This window comes from Alligator mississippiensis, chromosome 5 (genome assembly GCF_030867095.1).
Source record: "Alligator mississippiensis isolate rAllMis1 chromosome 5, rAllMis1, whole genome shotgun sequence".
NCBI lineage: Eukaryota > Metazoa > Chordata > Crocodylia > Alligatoridae > Alligator > Alligator mississippiensis.
The window spans coordinates 107088817-107106396 of NC_081828.1; the positions used below are offsets into that span (position 1 = coordinate 107088817).

The 17580-nt window shown below is 43.2% G+C and overlaps 1 protein-coding gene and 1 long non-coding RNA gene across 2 annotated transcripts in view; one reads left to right on the forward strand and one right to left on the reverse strand.

Moving 5' to 3' along the window:
• CDH12 (cadherin 12) overlaps positions 1-17580 on the reverse strand; it is a 976881-nt gene that overhangs the window by 731515 nt on the left and 227786 nt on the right. Inside the window, exon 2 of the mRNA XM_059728628.1 lies at positions 1786-1897. The gene's annotated coding sequence lies outside the window, so the exon portion shown is untranslated. The remainder of the gene's footprint in view (positions 1-1785; positions 1898-17580) is intronic.
• On the forward strand, positions 13189-15972 carry LOC109282211 (uncharacterized). The gene is made up of 2 exons (XR_002089129.2): positions 13189-13328; positions 13623-15972. It is a non-coding gene; the product is annotated as an uncharacterized LOC109282211 (long non-coding RNA).

A 17580-nucleotide genomic window follows, 5' to 3' on the forward strand; every position in this document is an offset into this window, starting at 1 on the left:
CCTAAGACCACATACAAGTGTTACATTTATACTGGGAGTATTTCTGCTTTTGCAGTAGAAAATAGGAGTATGAAGACATTCATGAGGTATCTCCTGGAGGAAAAATATACCTCCCCAACCCATAGATCTTTTTTTCTGAGAGAGCTTCTTCTGGTAGAAAGAACATCTGTATATTTTCCTTTGCAAGACAAGCCACAGCACTGCCCTACAGCATCCCAGCATGTCATACTGGGCAATGAGCAATGCGAAGTACAGGTAAGTGTGGATGTTTGGTTCCTCAAGGACAACTAGCAGCAGGACACCTTGTGCAACTCACTGCTTGATTTCCCTGAGGAACGCTGGTACTGTGTACCTTCTGGTGCATGGCAGGTTACCCTGGGTGGGGTAGGGAAGGCTGGCCCAGTAACCTTACTTGCAGTCCTGGGGAGCTGCAGCTGCATCACTCCAGCAGCTGGGAACCCGTCCAGCAGTCAGAGTGTGGCTCTGGCTGGCCAGGCTCTGGTTTTGGGCAGCATGCACTGCCTCCACATGTGGTGCCCCACTTTTCTTCTGTGTGGGTTTTTTGACCCCCGGATTTCCAGGCAGCAGCATGGAAAATACCTGAACGTGTGGTGTGGGGCACTGTAGATGGATCTGCAGCACCACATACTACACTACCGTTCTTGTCTGGATGTGGCCTATGATTCAGGGGACACAGTTAATGACATAGATGACTCTACTCTTCCTGTCAAAAGTGGAGTGAATCATGGCCCCTGACAGCTTTGGGGCCAGGAAAGCCCAGACACTTCATGTGTCCTGTGCTTTACTCAAAGGCTGCTTTTGAATACAGGTTCCCTAGGAGAAGGAGAAACCTGACCCAGTCAGACACAACTTGGCTGTGCACACATGTATCATCGCTGAGCCAGCTGGTACAGAAGGGGTAAGGATCCATTCAAGGTTCTGGAGTAAAAATTTCTAGGATTGTTACTTAGAAGGGACCAGCTCTCAAAATAGGGAGAGGGGGTTGTGGGCAGAGGTTTCCCAGGAAGGCATGGTACCCCAGGTAGGCAGCCATTCAATGGTGTCCTGAATACTTAGCTGCTCCTGGCAGTTTCTAAAGGCTGGAGAACCTGCAAAGCACACTGGGATACATGCACAGCAGTCCTCTGGCTGTGTGGTATCAGCAGCATGGGCTCTGTGACACTGGAAGTGCCCAGTCCCTGGAACATTTGTATACTCCTCTCCCAGTAAGTTTTTCTATTATGAGAGAAAAAAAAAATCCCAGTAGATTTGAATGCTGTTTATGGCCTAAAATAGTCCTAGTGACCCTGTCTACAAATTAGGTCTCCTAGGTCAGTACAAAACAGTACACTACAGGACAGTAACCCATGTATAAGTCAGTAAAGGCTCTTATTTAGGATGCTGTTTTGCTTTAGGTGAACTCCCCCTCCTCCCCCCACGAGAAAAAAAACCCCAAAACACAACAACAACAACAACTCTTCTCAACACTGGAACCAGGGAACATATCCAGAGTCCACTAGATTGTTAGGGTTTGGTTTTATTTTTTTAGGTGAGGGGGCATGGGGGGTAATTTGCTTTTTTTAGTTTTAACCTCTATGTTAACAGTATACACATTAGCTTTCTCATTTCTCCCTTTCATCTCCTACAAACTCTTTACAGAATCAGACTATGTTAATTGTGACTATAACATATAATATCCATGCATTAATACTTTGATTATACTTTCATATGGACCTCCTCAGCAATAAAAATAGAAACCAAGGAGAAATATAATAATGCACTTACCAGATGGCAACTGGAAAGTTTAACAAATCGCTGCCAGTTGTAAAGTGGCTAGACCAGGGCTAATGCGGCATAATTCAGTACACTTCAACGGGCCAACCTCTCAAAAAGCATTCTGGGAAGGAAGAAAAAGTCTGCATTAGAAATCAGTTTTATACAAACGAGAATTAACAGGGACCAGAATATCTAATACCTAATATAGTACTCCTCAGAAAGGGCTTAGGCCATGTTGTATATATCAGTACTATATCACACATTGTCAAAATCTGTATAGGCATCTTCCAAGTTTGACTTTTTTTTAGTATCAGAGACCAATGCTATATTTATCTGAATCTCCAAAAAGGAAGCAAAATATAATTTCTGCCATTTGCCATTATGTGGGTTGAGATAGAGAAGCTACCTCCTCCTCATTTACAGGCAGAATAAAATATTGGAAGCAAGTTATATGTCATGAAAGCAGCCAACAATAAATCTTCCTAAAATTCCAGCCAGCACCTTATTTTGACATTAACTAGACAGAGATGTCATATAGTTTTCTGCAACTAAACAACAAAACAGATCCGAGTGAAGAATCACTGATTTGTCAGAAAGTCAAACTCATCCATCCTAGCTGACTTGCAACTATATTATTAAAAAACTCCTGAATATATCAAAAGCAAACTGAACAAAACTCAATGTTAAATCAAGCACAAGACAGAGACTCACTACTCCATCTTTTTTTAAAAGATGCTCTTTGTAAGCATAAAGCTCAAGCTTCATATGAAAATATTCTGTTACTCCATCTCTTTTCAGTTTAAACCCACTCTGTTGTCTCTGCACAACATCCATCAATTGTTTTTGCCCAAACATCTCATATAATGGCTTCCTCTGGTTCCTTCTTCCATTCCTTATGTATACTTTTTAGTCTGTACAGTTGGAACAGCCTTGGCTCAGTTTACTTTTTTGCTGTGTTGACCACTAGACCACTATCGTAGAGACATAAAGACAACTCACTTTTATTTTGTTGCCTTTACGGTTATTCCAGGAATGGCCATCTCAGAGCCTATCACCATTTCACATTCATTTGCTAGTGGTTTGATGATTTTTTTTTTTTTTTTTTTACTGCAGCAGACTTACTGCCAAAACCATGGGATTTTTGTTTCTATGTTAGGCAAAAATCTACCATTCTCTGTTTTTAAAATGAATTTTCACTGAACATACTGGTTCTTTCTTTTGGGGGCGGGGGAGAGTATAATTTGGCATGGAGTATAATTTGTGGGTTTTCTTAGACCAGTAGGTGTGTCATGTCAGGCTATGGGCAGCCAGGTCTGGGATCACCTCAGGGTCAGGAGAAGCCAAGGAGTCAGAATCCAGGAGATCTGGCCAGGGAACTGAGATAAAGGCCCAGAGAGTCAGGCAGAGCATGAGGTCAAGAAGCTAGATGGGTTAGGTATTCAGAGAATCCATTAAAGTCAGTAGCAGTACAGACCCAAGAGTACAGCAGCCCAGGTACAAGCTTGCACCTTGTTGCCCAGACACTTCCCCTTCTGGATCAGGGTTTTTAGGGGAAGGGGTAAGAGGTCAGCTGACCTTGACTGGTCACTCTGATGGCAGGGAATGGGCATGTCCCTAGATTCAGATTGTGGGTTCTGACCACGTATGTCTACCCCAAAGTTTCACTGGGGTGGTGGCAGTCCGAGGTGAGCCACTACACTGGGCAGACCAAAGCACTAGATTCAAAGCTACATACTGACAAAGGTATTATTAGGATGTGAGATAGCTATTTAAATCTATGTTTTCTCCATCTACCAAATGTGTGGCCACAAATAGGATTTATTCTACCTGCTAAGAGGGTTAGGGGCAGAGGACAAGACACTGTGCAGCATCCTCGGCTTTTGCTTTTTGAGAAAATGGTGCATTAATTATTGGCATGACTGCTTTGTTTAAAAAATAGTCCATAGTTAGCTAAAGAATGTCTTTCCCTGCCCCAGGCTTGCAATGTTACCTTGCCTGGGTTTTTTAATTATTATTATTTGGTGGGGGGTTAGAAAAAGATGTCATAAAACTTTGGAATAAGGGTAAAAAACAGTAATAGGGTACAATACAGTTATTGTACCATTTGGGGAAGTTGTAAAAGAAAGCAGAATGTTTTATAAAAAAAGATGTAACATTCTTCTGAAGTAAAATAGGGACACTTCTTTTGAGTGAAGTAAGGCATTAACTCATTGGGAAACCATAAGCAGACTCCATTGGACAAAGCTGGGTTTACAAGCAAGGATACGCAATCCTAAGAGTGTTTTCCCAAGGAGAAATTCCAGAATTCTGTTATCGTTATTATTAGTTCTACTGCAATATAGGACCAGTTGTCCACTGGACTAGATGACTAACAATGTCACCACTCTATCACAAAATCTAGTTCAGGGGTGGCAAACTTAATCCATCCCATAGGCCAGGTAGAGACAATGCTACACATGATGTACAGGGCAGGTCTGGAGCATATGATACACATGGTACCTGCACTGTACCATGCCTGAAGTCTGGATCCAACATGTGGAGCTGGTATGTAGGCTTGATGTGGACTGGCCCTGGATCCAGCAGGCAAAGCCAATCCAGCATGAGCACTGAATATAGTGTGTAATCCAGACCAGCCTTGAGTGATGCACACAATGCACATACCACCTGGGGTGTGCCATATGTAGAGTGCCAGGCTGGGGCCAGTACATGGTGCATATGGCACACCTGTCTGTGACCCACAAACAGCATGGTGGACCAGATGATATAGTTCTGCAGGCCAGTAGCAACTACACCCCTTATCTAGTTGCTACCTGAAACAGTTTCAACACTTTCAACTAAAATTTCTACTTGGGTAGAAAATGCTAGAAGTCAGCCAGCAGCAGCCAGAAGCTTTAGAAAGAGATGGTAGAGGGTCAGGGAGGCTACCACTGAAGTTTAGGAAAAAAATAATCACTTCCCAACAAGCTCTTCAGAAGTCTCCTAACTCCCAGTCCAGTGTCTTAAAAAAAAATCTTTTCTCTTCTTGATTTCCTTCCACAACCTTGAAGTAGATTAGTGTGAAAGGACCATTTGGAGCCTCATGGATTCCCCAAAAGGCAACAATAAAAATAGTACAAATTTTAGCTACCTGCAGATAAAAATAATACCTTTGTCTGGTTTCTAAATTCATCCAAGATTACTAGAAGGTCACTGGAAAATTGTGGCAACTTAGACGTGTTTGCATCTTGGACCAGCTTTCTTATCTTAAATACCGTTGCCTCATTAGGTAATATCCAATTGTTTTACCAAGTGAACTTCTATAGAAAACATATTATTTCCATTATTTTTCCAAAGCATACAGAACATATGCTGCTGGCAGAATTTAACTTAGAAATCTTTTGTGTCACTGTGTAAGGACTTTTATTTCCTTCCCTGTTCTATGAAAGTCCTATATTCCTTTCCCTCATGGCAGTTCGTTATTATGAATTTCTCCAGATAATAACTTATGTATTTTATTCCACTGGCTGCTTGTCCCAATGATAATTGTAAAATCTATCCTTTTTCAAATAAGGAAGCATGTTATATAGATACTTTGGTGTATGCTCACTTCTTCTGAGTGTGCACAACTCCCATTAATGTAGCTCCTTTTAAATTGATATATTGTCCTTCTCTATCCCATAAGTGTTTCCAACTCAGTTTTGCTGACTTTTTCTTCATACTCCCTAAAATCTGCTGTGGCTGCTTCAGTATTTCCACATAGGCCATTTATTATGACAGGAGCCTATACTAAAGGTATATTTCTGTTTGATCAACAAAACTCACAAAAACACACAAAAGTCAGGACAAAGAACATATTTCGACCAAAGGTCAGATGTATATAATTTTAAAATGGAAGAGTTATATGGATTTTCACTGGCATCATAGCATAGAATTTGGCCTAGATGTACGGCTTTACCACAAATTCTGATGATTAGAATGCAGCTCCTGGTCCCTTCTTGCTCCGAGGTGGAATTAATCTTAGCCATTACAGCACATTTTGTGGCTTAGAACATTTCTACAACAGTGTAGCTCAGCTGCATTGACTATTTCATTAGTGTGTGAAGACAAGGCACTGCCCACTGCTTGCTTATAAAATGACATGATCATGACAGACACAGTCGAGAATGAACTGAGGACCTTTAGAACTGAAAATAAGAGCTGCCACAGCTTGAGCTATACAGCCATACCTCCCAACCCAGGCAATATCAGTCATATGTTCCACATATCAGACCCAGATGAAGATCTAAAATACACTCACTGACTGATAAGATAGTGTCTACATGAGACACTTTGCTGCACAGTAAACTAATCTACTGTATAGTAAAGTGTCACTATTTAACATTTTGCTAGGCTACCATGCAGTAAAATAAGCTAATGATTAGTTATCTGCTACCTGAAAATACAGGTAGTAGATTAACTGCACATTAGCTACTGTGCAGTAGTGCATGTGAAGATGCTGGTCAGCCCAAGCAGCAGGAGGGTCAATCTGAAAAAAAAATTGTATTATTTACTGAGATCTCCCTGTACACAATTCCTGACAATCTTACTTGGCATTTTTCTTTTTGCTTCTGGGAGTATAAGATCTGTTTTGGGAGCCCGTTGTCAGGCATCTTTATGACATGTCCTGTCCAATGGAATGGGTGATATATAAACATGGCTTCAATGCTGGTTGTGCTTGCCTGAGCCAGAACACTGGAATTTGTTCTTCGGTCCTTCCAATTGATATGGGGGATTTTCAAAAGATATTAATGATAGCAACATTTCTGGGCTGTCAGGCATTTCTGATATATCATCCAGGTTTCACACTCATACAATAGGGTAGGGATCATAGTAGCCTGGTAGACAAGAAATTCGGTTTGAATCGTTACATCAAAGACATGATTTTGGCGACACTGAAAGGCAACACTGAAACATTTTATCCAGTGTTGAACATCATCATCTATATTTACTTTTTTGGAGAACTAAAAGAAACCTTAAGAGGATGTTCAATATTAAGTGGTTGAAATAACCCGCTAAAAATGATCAACTCCATAAGTATCTTAGTGAGAAACTCTCCAACCTCCTGAATGAAATTGACACCATTGATCATTGGGAGAGCCTCAAGAAAAAGTATTCATGAGGCATGCAAAGAATTTATAGGCTTCTCCACAAAGAAATCTCATGAGATTCAACAAAGACAACGGCAAAGTCCTGCACTTAGGATAGAACAATCCCATGCACCAGTACCGGCTAGGCAGCATCTCTGCAGAAAAGACCCTGGGGGGTTACAGTGGACAATAAGCTGAATATGAGCTAGCAGTGTGCCCTTGTTGCCAAGAAAGCTAACAGCATACTGGGCTGCATTAGTAAGCGTGTTGCTAGTAGGTCAAGGGAAGTGATTACTCCAGATGTAGCCTCACCAGTGCTGCATAGAGGGGAATACTGTGTTCATTTTGGGTCCCCCCATTACAGAAAGGTTATGGATGAATTGGAAAAAGTCCAGCGAAGGGTGACAAAAATGTTGAGGGAGCTGGGTGACATGATTTATAAGGAAAGACTGAGGGAAATGGGCTTATGTAGTCTAGAGAAGAGGAGACTGAGAGGGGACTTAATAGCAGCCTTCAACTATCTGAAATGGGTTTTGAAAGAGGATGGAGCTAGACTCTTCTCAGTGGCGGCAGATAACAGAACAAGAAGCAACAGTTTCATGTTGCAGCAAGGGAAGCTTAGGTTAGTATGGCAGGGCATCTGTGATACCTACTACTTTAAGAGGCTTAAGCAGGCTGTGGAGCAGCCGGCAGGCACAATGAGGCAGTCACATGACTGCAGGAGGGCTCCTAGATTGGAGGATGGGGCTGGGCAGCCTCAGTATAAACCTAGGCCCTCAGAGAGTTGAGCTGGCAGTGCTGTAGGAATGCTGCTGGAGTAACACTGCTCAGCTAGAGATTTGCTGCTCCCAGAACATCTGGAGGTTAAGGACAGGAACTATGGGGATGGAGAAGATTCCACGTTCTGGGGAATGACCTAAAACTATACCCTGCTAGGGTTTGATGTTGTGGTAGGGCTGCCTGTGGTGGGGTGGCCCCCAGGAAATTCCACACCAGTGCCTCCCTAGTGGGGCACTGTATAGCCTCAGTCCCCACAACCTGGTAGGTTATCCCACAGAGGGGACAGGCAAGGAGTCCAGGTGTATCATAAGACCTGAGGCCCAAGAGGTGTAAAGCCTAGTAGCCCCAGAGAGTGGGCAGTGTAGTGGCCCGAGTTAGATGGCATGTGTGAGTATGCTGCATAGAACAAGTTACTTATGGCCAGGCCTGAAGGACTGTGCACAGGCTGGCCTAAGTAGAGTGATCAAGTAAGGAAACTGCATAGGTAGGGTCTGCATGGGTGGGCCTGAAGGACTGCACATGCTGGACTTGGTGATCAAGTGAGATGTATTTGGAGGCACCTGAGAAGGTGGACCCATATGGGAGACTGAGGACAAGCAGCTCAATAATCTAACCACAGTAAACTCGACTGGTCAGTTCTGGGGACAGGACCAAAATGGTCAAAGGGCCAGAGCACCCAGCATGGGGGATGGCCAGAGCCAGGGAGTTCCAGCTGGCCTAGAGATGAGGCCAGGGCTTATGTGACCAAAGGTCCCAGAGGGGGCCAGGGCCGAGAGGGAAAATGGGTCTTTGCAGCCTTGAATGACAACAGAGTAGACCACCTGAGGAGGAGGGATCCAGGTGGGCAGAGAAGGAGGTTAAGTGTGAGGCTGGAGCCACATACTAATGCCATCTTCAAGGCAAGAAACACTGTGTAGGAACAGTACAGAGCTGCGTATTGCACCCTTAGCATCGTCAGTAAGATGGGCAGCCTCCCACCTTATCAATAACCATTCCCGAAGTTACATCAAAGCCGTGGCATGTGGGTGGACTGCCCTAGACAGGTAGGCAGGCCAACCTATGGACCAGCCATAAGACTGCTCCCTGTCACAGTTAGATAATAGGAAAAAATGTTCTCACTAGGAGGGTAGTAAGCATTGGAACAGGTTATCTATAGAGGTGGTAGAAGCTCCATCCTTGGAGGTTTTCAAAACCCAGACAGACAAAGTTTGGGCTGCGATGATCTCATTGGAGATGGTCCTGCTTTGAGCAGGGGGTTGAACTAGGTGACCTCCTGAGGCTGCTTCCAGCCCTAACTTTATATGATTCTATGAAACATCAAGACTGGCTTGATGAGAATGACAAGGAAATTCAAGCTCTCGTTGGGCATGTCTACACCTGCAATTAATTCAAAGTACACTTACTGCACTGTAAAAATACTGCACAGTAAGCCTACTGGAAAGCATGTCTACACGTGCTCTTTCCTGAGAGAAGATTTGCTTCCACCCTGCTCTGCTCCCTTGCAGCAGGTAGGGGGACCTCCAGGCTCCCCCAGGTGCTAGGCTAGGGGCTGGCAGGGAGCACAAGGCCAGGAGACAGATGTCTCCTGGCTCCATTAAAATCAGGAGTGGTCCTGATGTTTATGGAGCAGGGAAGTTGCTGCTGCAGAGCTCTCCCATCCCGCGCACATGGGAACAAGCTCTGTGTCCAGTAGGGCTTCCCCATGGCTGTTTGGGACTTGTCTCCATCTGAGGTAAGTCCCAGCCAGCTCCAGGCTGCGCCCCTCCCCTGCAGCTGTTTTGCAGTCCCAAGCAACTGCAGCAGGGGCTGGGGGATTTCTCCCTGCCCCCAGGAGCTGCTGGGGCAGAGGGACATTGTCCTGGCCAGGCTTTGTGCTCAGAGCTTGCCCCAGCAGCAGGCAGCTCCTGCTGCCTCATGCTGCAATCTCCTGCCCCATGCTGCCCAGGTCAGACATCTACACAAGTCTCGTTGTGCAGTTACCCCACAGTTAATTTTCTACCCGCATTTCCAAATAGTTAATTTTCTACCTGCATTTTCAGGTACCAAATAAATCATGGAGTAGACCAATTTACTGTACAGAAAGTGCCTGAAAATGTAGGCAGTGATGCGTTCTGTGCAGTAAGTTGGTCTACTGCACAGTAAAGCATCTCATGTAGATGCATCCATTACATCAGTTCCATGAAGAAGCAGGATGCTTATCATCACATCAAACCTGAAACCCACAGGAAAATTTGAGAGCAAAAGAGCACATAGGAGGAGGGCAACAAAGCAATAGAAACAAACAAAAAACAAAAAAAAAACCCAAAACCCATTTATTGCTGCTACAATATTGTGTCAGGGGGCCTTTTCAAAGCCAGATCACAATGCCAGCCTGCCTGCCTGTCCCTGGGCTAACCACCCACCTTCCTCACCTGCCATGTCTTGATGGTAATCCTTATGAGTGATGTCACTAAGGTGGGAGGCTGCCCTTTGTTTGCCCTGGTGACAAGGGTATTGCATACGACTCCGACTTTCCCTTATGTCCCATGTCTCACAGATGACAACCTAAGTTAATGAATTGGTCCGGCCTAAAGCCAGGCCAAATTCTGCCCCTTGTAGGGCTTCTAATATGCAACACACACTCTGCCTTCCACCAGGCTTCTCTCACACCACCCTCTCTCGCAGCACCTCTTGTACTCTACCTGCTCTCACTAGTCCTCTCACATACTGTCCATTTCCCAGACCACCCTCAACCTTTCTTATTCCATGGAGCACTTTGAGTCCCCCTCGGGCCCTATTTACGTGGCACTTTGGGCTTCACTACTCACTCTCCATCTGGGGTGCACACAGCACTTTAGGCCATCCTCTCACAGACCTTACTTTATGTGACCCATGACCTTGTGTTGTACTCCAGGCTAAACTCAGCTGCTAGCCCCTCTTCACACACAGAACTTTGGGCTGCCATCGCTCACCTTACTCTATGTTGGCCTTTGCATATTTCTGACCTCTCACTGGGGCCGCACTCTGTCTGCCCGTTCATTGGGGCCACCAGGGTTTTTCACCCTATGGGACTCAGGTGCTTGTCTCAAGAATGCCTGGCCCCACTAACACTGGGGTCTTTTACCCTGTGGGCTCAGGTGCCTCTCTCTAGTTTGTGCCTGGCTCCATGACTGTCCCTATCTCAGGGTAACCCACCAGGATGTAGGGGATGGGTTTTTAAGGTACCCCTACCCACCTTTCACTGGGGAGACAACTTGCCTGGCATTTCTGGGGGACTGTTCTACAGCAAACAGTCCCACCAGGCTACCCTTCCCCAGTAGGGTGCAGTTTTCGGTCATACCTAGGACCTGGAGCATCCTGCCATCCCCAAAGCTCCAAGATGTTCTAAGTAGCAACTCAGCCAGATGTTGCCTCCTCGGTTGCTAGTAGCAAACTACTGTGCCTGCTCTAAGGGCCTGGGTTAAAATGGAGGATGCTCCACCCCCTCCTCCAATCCCAGGGCCCTCCTGGGGTCATTGACACTGATTAGGGCTAGCCCACATCTGCAGGCTGCCCTGCTGCCTACTCTCAAATCTTAAAGTGACAGTCACCAGAGGTTCTGCCCACAAATTCACTCCCCACATTAGAATCTCTCTAACTGAGGCCCAGCATGGTTTCAGACCACTCAGAGCTACAACAGACAGATATATTACACTACAAGACAGAAAAAACTATCTTTCCCAGAGCTTCAGACAGATTGAATTGATATATGTATGCCTCTTATCTGATGGATCTCTTTAATTATAATTTGTTTAATAGCAAACAATTCTGAACTGTTGCTATCTTAAGAAGTAGACTGTGAAATAGGATGCTAATATTACAGGCAACATCAAGTAATCTTCATTTCTGATGGCATTTCAAGACATACCTCGCCCGCATTTTTTTCTGGAAAGGATGGCAAAAATGCAGCTGTAGTTAAATCAGGAAGATATGCAGGGCAAATGGTTAACTATACATGAGAATTATAGGTCACCAAACACCTTTCTGATTCTAAATTCAGTTACTGTAGGGTAAATCCTGAATAACTGCATGGATATCAGAGCAGTTACCTAGGGTTTTATGGAACTTGAGCCTCTTTTGTACCTTTCTACCTCATCTCTATTAATAACTAAGAATCACAGAAATGGAAGGTTAGAAGGGTCTGCAAGAAATCGTCTAGCTAAGTGTGCCAACCTTTTTGGCAGGCATTCCACAAATTAGCCTTGTACCCTCCCCAATGCCCCTGAGAGCCATAGGATCTGATGTATGAATCCAACAATTGCATGTCTTGCTATATTAGACATGAATGGCAGGAGGCACAATTGTGGGATCAGATCCCCATTGCACCATGCTGCCATGATCCCAGGCTCCCCCTGCACCAGCAAATAGGAAGCCAGTCAGCTGATCCCTGCTCCTAGCCTAGGGAGCATATCTGAGTCAAGGGCTGTGATGCACCCTTGAGGTTGGAAGAGCAGATCAACTGACTGCTGCTCTTAGCCTTGGTGGGGGTTGTAAGGCTTTCTCAAGGAGATATCCCAAGGAGGTGGTGCAGTCCCCAACCTTGAAAGTCTTAAAGAGGAGACTGAATAGACACTTTGCTGGGATCATTTGATCTCAGCAGTTTTCCTGCCCGGAGCAGGGTGGTTGGACTCGATGATCTTTCAAGGTCCCTCTCAGCCCTTAATTTCTATAATTTGGCTCATAAATAAGTGAGCTTAATGTGAGGCTTTACCAAATATTTGTGTTAATTCTCAGTAAGTGATTGAATTGTGTTGCACATCATTACTGTACTTCATGTTCTTCTTTTCTTTTTTCAACAACTGGGAACTCATAAATATTTATGTCTCCCTGTAAAGCTTACTGTAATTAGTAAACACTCACACAACCGAGGCTGTCCATCAGAATCTGGAGACTGCAGTTCAGTTGTAAAAATATATGCCACAGGTTGGAAAAGGAGATGTACAAATCCATAAACCCCAAACCACATGCAGAGAAAACAATAGTTAATATATTTTTTTTAAAGTATATAGCTGTTTAATGACATAAGAAAAAGGAGATTAAACCAAATGTTGCTAAGTAGCAGAAAGCATGTGTAGATGCATTGTAGTGTACTGGCATGTGAAGATAGATGCATGGAACTCAGTGCATTTTTCAGACACTTACTCCCACAAAAGTTTACCTTAATTGGTTCTTCCTACATAAGTGTTTGTTTGGTTCACAGCTGTGGGGACTGGGCAGGGGGAGGTGGAAAGGGAAGGGCAGCAGGGAAGCAATGAAAAGATGACTACTAATAAATTGCACTTTATTCTAATAATGGTAGGCCATTACAAACTTGTGTACACCTGTGCAGAATTACAAGATACTTACAATTCTTTTAATATGTGTGTAAAGGTGCTGAAGGGTTTCCCCAGAGCTTGCAAGCTCAGAGTGTTTGCACTTTTGGGACAAGGATCTACAGCAGACTGGACAGCTGTAACTCCAGAGCAGGAAGCCAAGGAGAAAAAAAAAAAAAAAAAAAAAACAACAACAGGAGAGACTAGCTGGGGAAGAGGATAGCTGAAGCTGTGCTGAGAAGGACTGCTTCTGAATGGGGCTGCTACCAGGATGACTGGCAGAAGAATTCTGACTGAGTGAGCTGCTACTGAGGGCAGAGGAGCCACTAGTTAATGAGTGAGTACCCAGGATTGCCTGATATCCTGTACTGAAGGAGCAGGGGTTCTGCAAATGGGTTCCCCTCCCTACTCTTAAGATCCCTGGGTGCAGGGAGTCACTGGGAGGGAATCAGGGACAGGGGTTGCTTGAGGAGGTTTTCTGCAAGAGCTAGTAAAAGCAGCAGGGAATTGTGGCCGTGTGGGAACTCCAGCAGGGTGGTCAATAAAGTACAGCTAAGAAGGGGCACTCCAGGTGCCAAACACAGGGGAGCTGCCTTGGGAAGTGTCTGGGGAATGGTGTGATTGATTGCAGGCACCCAGGAAAGACTGGAAAAGGGAAGAAACTTTGGTTTCGGCCACACCTGAGATCCTGACGCACCCCCATCTTCTGTCCAGATGACAGCATCACCACCCCTCTTCTGAGGCAGAGTGAGCACCTGGGTCTCCACTGCACAGTGGACTACTTTGCTGAAAGCAGACTGATTTTGTGGAGACCTGGCTGACTAAGTGTATATACCTGTTATAAATTGCCTGAGTGTTAAGTTGATAACATAATTGCTTTTGTTATATGATCAGTATTTGCTTTATCTGCTGGTAAAGATTATTATTGTGCTCATTGAAAGTGTTTTGTTTGTTATTTATGAGATGTCAAATTTGTCACTCTCTCAGTTATTATTGTAAATAATAAATTACTGTGAATAGTTATTTAGTGTGTGGTCCGGTGCAGGGAGGACCATGGGAGAGCACTCCAATGAGTGGTGTTCCCAGCCTGTAGACAGAATGGAAGTAGACCAAGACCTATTGGCACCCCAGGATCCCAAAAATTTGGATGTGGCTGCGGGTAGTGCCGCCACCAGGTTTACACATGCTTCTTCAACTAATACATATTTGTGGTGTTGGTTGTTTATTTTATTAAATTAGATTTCAGCTAATTGAAAGAATTGCAAGAATATTTTATATACCTTACCTAAAGGCAGACCTCCATTGTCAAAGACATCATCACAAAACCCCCACTGATTTTTAAAGAGGTTATTTTATAATATCTACCTTCCTTTAACTTCTTTTAATAAAGATGATGACCTTTATTCTCTGTTTTGGAAGATGCATAAGGATAGATTGATTACTATGAAATATTTTGTCAGAGATTAGAACACTAAGTTATGGAAGTGGGTTTTCCTTTACCTTTGCCAAAAACCCAAACAAACCAAAAAAATCCTTCTTTAAAAAAAAAAAAATACTATGAGATGATAGAGAATTTTAACTAAAAGCCTTCAACCTTTAAAAAAAAAGCACTAGGAAAAAATGTTCTACAGAAAATGTTGGTTAATTTGCTCTAGCTCAAAGTTCCTCTTAGCAGTTTAAACCTTTGTTTATTCCTTAAATATTTGAAGATAGTACTACACTACTTTCTTTTGAGAGAAATTGTTGAAAATATTGTAATTAAATAAATGCTTCTAATTAATAACTTCCTGATATAACTTCTATGTAAATGGAATCCAAAGACTTTGCCACAGTGATTGCTAGCGTAGGAATTAATTTCAATGTAGAAAATGTAATGTGTACTATTTGGACAAACAATTGATTATCTGCAAATGTTCACAACTTCCTTATCAAGCTCAGAAAGATTAGAGCCAAATATGTGAAAACTTCTTCAGAAGAAACAATGGATTTTTGAATGGCTATTTTAAATTTAAAGATGCTTTAAGAATTGTAGTAAAAATACTAAGACCTGAAACAATGTAGAAAATAATGCTTGACTGCATTTCAAACAGAATTTCAAGTCCTAAAGCCTCTTAAAATATACGAGTTAAAATTGTAACTTCAAAGGTGTTCTGATGAAAACTTCACTCTACAAAAACAAAGGCAGCTTAAAACTATCAAACTGAAGAAATAATATGACTTTAGGCAAATCTACTATATATACAATATTCATGAACTAATATTGCTAACAAGATGACCTGTAAAGGTGCAGTGCCAGTGAAAGCATGACAGCTGGTAATCTGAATTCAGCCAAACCAGGGTTGTATTTTCACATGGCATAAAATTATAGTATTTATAAATATCCCATGATTTGAACAAATATCTTTTTGCACCCTTATCAATATTATGGAACTCAGCCTCTCATTTCTCCTTGGCTTATTTCTAATAAAAAGGTAGCTAAAAAAACACCCAAAGAGCATCATCAGGAAGCAGCTGCCTTCCAGCTCAGGTGACAATGTTGCCAGGACTTCAAGTTGGTGCCACGAAGTTGTAGAGCACTACCAAAATATGAGATTTGAATTTGTCTTGTAATGGTTTAAATAGGATGTTAATATCCTACAGTAACAAGTCATTGACTGTTTTGCTCCTTAAGTGTTAGCATTTTTAGTTCTGTACTTTTGAAGAGGACACATGGGCTAATCTTGGTAAAACAGGGAAAAAATGAATTTAGTTAGCATACAAGATTGTATTCTAAATTGTTTTGCTTGTCTCAAGATTGCTATCTGAATGGCCTCATGTAATTGGCTTAAGTTCTCATTTATGAACAGCTGGGCTTATTTCAAGGTACCAAATGGGTACGCAAACCCTCAAAGAAATATTCCTCTCATATGACAGCTTTTGTTATCTATGATATCCTGATTTACTATCATTTTTTTTCAATAAAGTACTTTTCTTCCAAAATACTTTAAGGAACCAACAATAATATTTCCTTCCAAAGGCAGCTTGATCTCAAAAGGTTTATTATTACATGAAAGATCTCAACAAAGACATACAAAGGAGACTACTATAGCTGAAATAACTATTTCCTTTTTCTTTCTCTTGTCTATTTTTCCTCCCTTTCTGATATAAAAGTAATCATATTTAGAAGTTGTGATTTATTTTGTTCATCTTTGATCATGATCTCTCTTAGAATATAGCAGAGAAACGGAAGTCTCATCTATGAATTTGGATCAGAGCAGACAATTAGTAAGAAAGGGCCTACTAATTCTCATTTCTTCAGAATTAAAAACAAGTAATAATTTTGGGGGATAAAATAAACTGGCATTCAAAAGTTTACAGCACTCCTTTAAAGAGTACAAGAGATAGTATTCTAATCTAAACCTACTTGCATGGGTGACTGGTGCCTCCCAAGTCAGGGGGGCACCAGATTGCTGACCCGGGGGGGGGAGGAGGCAGGTCCCCAGCAGCCAATTGCCAAGCACTTCCATCAGCACTTCTGGTTTCATTTCTGGTGCTTCCAATCTCAGCGGGTGCATGTGCACCCACTAGACATTGCCTATGCCTACTTGACATAACTTAAAATATTTCATGAGGAAAACAAAAGCCTGATTTGCACAATAAAATGACATATTTTTAGAGTTATTATAGGTTAGTGAGTAAACACATTTTGAAAGCTGAGTCTGATTAGCATGAACATACTTCATGTTTCAAAAATGAATTTAATGATCATGGATCAAGTGCTAACACTGCCTGAGAAATGCCTCAACAACAGTAGTATAAAAATGTGCAGTACAGAAAATTCTAAGTTTCATGCTTTGCTAGCAACCACCAAGCTGGGGTGTGAGGTTGAAAGGTTTTCCAGGGTTAGAAAACTTTTCTATTAGGCTAAGTACAGACATTCAAGAAGCCCAAAGGGGAATCAATTTATCTTGCAGGGTTTTCTGTAAATAGCCTAGGTTAGAGTGGTAGGAAACAGTACATGTGTCTGCCCTTTGGTGTGGTGGGTATGCAGGCTACCTGCACTGCCCAAGGCCAGCAGTCTGGAGGCATTTATGGATGCCTCCTAGCATACCTCAGGTGCTTCTCAGGGTGCCAGAGACTGCCGAGCACAGCTTAGTGCTCAGGCCACCCCTAATTCGCTGCTGAGCACAGGCAAGCACTCCCCCAGGCCCCTGACATCACTGCAAACCCGCACCTGTGCCTAGGCCCAGGCTTCCAGGAAAGCCCCAGAATGAGCACATTCTGTTGTGAGTTGCACGTGCCTCTGTATCCTGGCCTCCCCACACCGTGCCCTGGTGCCCTGCTGCCCACACCAAAGCATAGGACATACTACAGTTCATGGGTCCTCTTTGTTGCCCTGCACAACTTTGGTGGAGTCTGCCGGACCTTATGCGTGCCCACTTGGACATAACCTAGCTCCTGTGTGATCAGGGTTGGTTAGTAGAGAAGGACAGGACAGGGTCATCTGCATGGTATGTAGTGGTGCCTGTCAGATTTCAGTGTCCATGGGTGGATGAGGGTCTGGCTGTGAGATAGTGGATAGAAGAAAGGATGGCAGGAAGTCTGGAACA